The sequence below is a fragment of the Hipposideros armiger genome, unplaced genomic scaffold (genome assembly GCF_001890085.2).
Source record: "Hipposideros armiger isolate ML-2016 unplaced genomic scaffold, ASM189008v1 scaffold_367, whole genome shotgun sequence".
NCBI lineage: Eukaryota > Metazoa > Chordata > Mammalia > Chiroptera > Hipposideridae > Hipposideros > Hipposideros armiger.
The window spans coordinates 334,663-339,946 of NW_017731717.1; positions in this window are offsets into that span (position 1 = coordinate 334,663).

Consider the following 5,284-nt stretch of genomic DNA (forward strand, 5'->3'; position numbering starts at 1 on the left):
CCACCCCCCCACACACACCTTTTGTCAAGTACTCTTTCCTTCACTCCTCAATCAGGCACCAACTGACACCTCTAGGAGACAAGTAGAATCACGAGGAAAGTCCGGAGGCATAGCAGGAGTTTATTTAGCTGTTGCCCAAACTTGAGGGTCAGGAGATGATAAGCTAGTTCTCTTTTGAATTTTCTTTAGGGTTGAATTATGGTTATTCTTCAAAGACTTGGTGCTCGGAGGGCTTGAAAAAGCCAGCAGATGCTTTGATTTACAGCCCAAATTCAGCCACATCTTTCTTTTTTCAGTTTGTGACCATCTTAGGCAAAGGGCAAGATTCTAGATACAGTCTGGAAAAGCAGTACTGTGTACAGGTTCAGAGCATTGCAGCTCATTGCAAGCATTGGGCACATTGCCAAGCTCTCTGGCTTTCAGTGTCCTTATCTGTAAAATGGGGCAGTAGTGGTATCTTAGTTGGTAGGGCTACCTAAGGACAGAAGCGTTAATACAGGTAAGTACTTGGAACAGTGCCTGACTCAGAGGAAGTGCTGCAGACATTTCAGCTGCTCTTAGATCTTGAACAAATATATATATATATATATATATATATATATATATATATATATATATTTTACTAATTTAACTTTTCATATAATTTAAAATGGTTTCTTTAATTCTCTAACATAGTCTAAGAGCTATTATAACACTTTATTTACACTTGTTTGTGTTTTCATTTAATTTCTGCCAAGAATTAAGTGGAGTTTTGTAGGCTTTTTTGTGGGTTAGGGGAGACCGGCACTAATTATATAAACGAAACAAAAGGTTTTGTGTTTAAAAGATAGTTCTAAAAAGTTGAATTCTGTCTTTTAGACTCTTGTACCATTTGCTTTATTTATATAATTGAAATAAAATTACCATTTTCATTTCTGTGTAAATGATCCATCTTCTTAATTTCAATTTACATCCTATATCCCAGACAGCTGCCCACTGTGGAATGCAAGGTACATTTAGAATGACTCTATCTGCAGTCAGGGCCTCTGCTGGCGATCGTAAACCTTGTTTCCCAGCCACCAAGCAGTCGTGAAGCCACAGCTGCTTCTCTTTCCATATTCTTTTTTCAAATATATTATGTTCATGGCTATACTCACATTGCCACTAATTTGGAAGAAGGGCAGGGGCAGCATTTCTGAGTCAATTAACTTCCTCAGGTAATTTGAAGCCTCTGACAGCAGCTAGCCAGCTGTGGCAGATTCACAAGAGGAGGCTGAGAGAGGCCAAGAAAAATACAGAACCTCCACAGTTTTTTGTTTGTTTGTTTGTTTTGGTGGGGGCACAAAATATACATAAAATAAAATTTATCGTTTTTACCAAGTATACTGTTTTGTGGCATTAAGTACATTCACGTTGTTGTATAACTATCACCACCATTCATCTTCAGAACTTTTCTCCATGGCTTTTTGAGCCAGCCCTGCCTTATTTGGGGAGCCTAGAGATTGAGAAGGGAACAAAGCAAATACATAGCATTCAATTTGAGAGAGATTTTTCCTTTCTTGAGATACCTATTCAATACAAAGAGAAAATACATGTACTTTAATGTTTTTCTTGGGCTTCTCATATCTTCTTTTTGTCTTATAATATTTGAATATAGTAACTTGCAAAGTAATGTGAATTTTCAGTTAAATTCCCTAAGCATCATGAAAACCCAAGTATATCTCTTATGCAGAAAATACTAAGGTGTAACAGTCTCTACTTGTCATGTTTTAAACTTATCAGAGAGTAGCTGAGAGCTATTGTGTTCTATATGTGACAACTTCTTTCCTCAATCATACAAAATTATAAGAATGATTCTGTTTATTGCAGAAAGATAATGTATGGTATAGATGTATAATATACTTAACAAGTGTTTGCAATCAGAAGAAATGGCCAGATAACCATCTAAGTGATTGGACAAAATGACCTACCAGGAGAGATGTGTGAGGGGAATGGTTAGCACTGAAAATAAAATAATAACCAATGAGAATGAATTTTTAGTGCTGCTGATGGTGGTAAAATGGACACTTAACAATACTGCTAATGTAGAATGAATTGGTAAACCTGTGGGGAAATTATATATACAAATTAGATAAATATACATTTATATATGTTTAATATACATTTATTTTTATATACACATACTATACATTTATTTATTAAAATACATATCATATATGTTTATTTATATATTATATTTATTATATACACTACATATGGAGAATAATTGGTAAAACTATGGGGAGATTATATACCAAGATGTCTATATTTACATATAAATATAGATATAGATATATATACATCAAGAACCAAACACTGTTTTTTTTCCAGTTTTATTGAGATATAATAGACATCACATTGTGTAAATTTAAAGTGTGCAGCATAATAATTCAATATATGTACATGTTGTGAAATGATTACCACCATAAGTTTAGTTAACATCCAAGAACCAAACACTTTGATCACAATTTAATTTCTAGGGAGTTATTATAAGGAAACAGGCAAAGATCAACACATTAAAATTGTTGCAACAATATTCATAATAGCTAAATGATAGAAACAATTTAAATAAATGTCTAAAAAATGAAAAGTGGTATATCACAACTAATATACTTGAGGCAATATTATATAACAATTATAATATGTTAATAAAGGATTTATATAACATGTGAAAATGCTCATGATAGAGAGATTGTTAAATGAAAAAAAGAATAATACAAATTTTTTATTTAATGTCATCTCAACCATGTAAAAATATGTACAGAAAAAAAGGCTGGTTATATCTGGACGTGGGAATCTGAGTTCCTACATCCAGATTCCCACATTCAGACCAATAGGTTTTGTTTTTTTGGTTTTTTTTTTTCAAATACTGAACTCCATTTTATGAGAAAGAAATAAATCACAAGTAACCAAGTTAATGTGAAGAATGTGTTTAAAACTGTACATCCCAGGGTATGTCTGTGGGGAGTGAATTTATTCTTCTGCAACTCTTAAGAACAACGTGGTTAATGGTGACCCTGAGGCACATTGCATTTTGAAGCACTTACGAATCAAGAATGGTTTTGCTCAGTATGGTTTTAATACTAGGTGAATATATTACCTTCTAGTTTTTTGAAACTGGCAGCGCGTGTATAGGATGTATACAAGTCTGTGTAAGTAGAAGATCCAAATAACAGAACATTGCATTCACCCATCTTTGTGGACCATCTGGGGCTTACAATCTTGTGGCTACAAGTTTTATTCACTGAAAAATTACACTTTTATTAATAATTACTTAATTAGTGGATCTTACTTGGCCCCAAACAGTCTCCCACATGAGAAGGTCTACATCTGAATAATGAGAATAAAGCAGTTTTCAAATTTCTTTAGGCAACGTAAAACACCAACTCATGCCAATAGAAAGGACAATTTCCACCATTAATACATAAGGCAACGAGGAAGGAGACGGACCACCAATGTGTTTCACACAGGCCGCTACAGCTTTCCCATGAGCCTCTCCTGTGGTCAAGCTTTCCAGTGCTACCAACAGAAGACTGGCGTCTCTCCAGGAAGTGAAAGGCTCCTTTTCATTCCCGGAGCTGCCATATGTTTTGAGTTCATGCTGACACTTTAAAGGTTTTGTGAAGTGGCCACAGGGCTTTGGTTGTACTTGTGTCTTTGGACCTGTTTCTGAAGACTACCCACCCCAATGGCCATTCTGGGTATTTTAACAGCTTTGTTTGCTATTTGGATACATATTCTGGATTAGGATCACATAAGAGCACTGAATTGAAGACAAATGTCTAAATCGGCCACCAAAAATGCTCTCCTTCAAAGTGTGTCCGAGACGGCAGCTCAATTTTGTGTGGCACCTTTTAGGATCCCATATGTAGGACTCCCAAGCTTTCCAGATCCAGCTATTTCAAGTATCCCTTTTTCCATCTAAGGACGTGACACGAGATGTCAGAGTATTTCAAGTGACTCTCCATTGTCCTGTAGCTTCCCTAGGTTTTGCCCCTTTGACACTTTAACTGCATTAGAGTGGATATATTATTTGGGGTCCATGCTAGACTTGAACCAATACAACAGTTGTCCTTTAACTGTTATTCTGGGAGAGGAGATGCTTTCAGTTTTGTTTGTCAGATGGCAAGCATTTTGCTGGATGTTTGACGAGTAATGTATTTGTTTTAGAAGAAAGGAATGAGCATAGAGGGAAACGGTAGGGCCCTTTTACATTCAAGTTGGATGGATGTAGGTCCCCGAATCACAGAGTGAACACAATATGTGGCTCTACGCATAGTAGATTGTTGAATGAATAAATGAATACATGTACATTCCATGAGAAAAAAAATAACAGTGCCTCAGTGGGCAATTTACATGGTACAAATTGACAGTTTGAGAAAATTAAGACTGTAGAAATGTCTGGAGTGGGACTAGATTTAAATGCAGGAGTTGGCAGGAGACGCGAAGCAAGTTTTAAAAAAGCTAAACTAAGTCTACTTTTTGGGGTATCTGTTTGTTGGAACAGAAGTGACTGTTTATTGGGAAAGAACAATGCTAATACACTCTATAGGACAAAGACTGTCCCTCTGATTGTGCTGAGGCCTTTCCAGCTATGAACATGACAAAAGTCCATGCTTACAGAGCAAAACTCCAGCCTGTAGACACGTTGCTTTCATGGATTCTTTAAAAACTGAACCTATCATTTGTCAAAATATAGCTTTTCTTAACCCAGAAAGCAAAACAATGCTGCTCTCAACTGAGTTTCCATTACACTTTCCTATTTTTATGAATTCATTAATTTATTTATCCTATAAATATTTATTGTGAACCTGCTCTGTCCCAGGCACTGTGATTAGTGCTGGGAATGCAAAATAAAACAGGATCCCTGATTCCAAAAGACTCTGTATCTTGGATTATAAGTAAATAGACAATTAAAATATAATGTTCCTAAAGCATCTCTATTGTAATTATTTATTTAGATGAACTAATTTGAACTATGTAAGCACAGAGACTGAATCTCATATATATATTTGATTCCGTAGCACCTGGAACACATCCTATGTGCTTGAGTAAATTTATTGAATTTAATTTAATTGAGTTAAATCTAGCATGTGATGGATCTAGAAGTAGTATCCAGCACTTATTACTTTTTTTTAGTCTAGCACAGTGGTTCTCAACCTTCCTAATGCCACGACCCCTTAATACAGTTCCTCATGTTGTGGTGACCCCCAACCATAAAATTATTTTTGTTGCTACTCTATAACTGTAATTTTACTACTGTTAT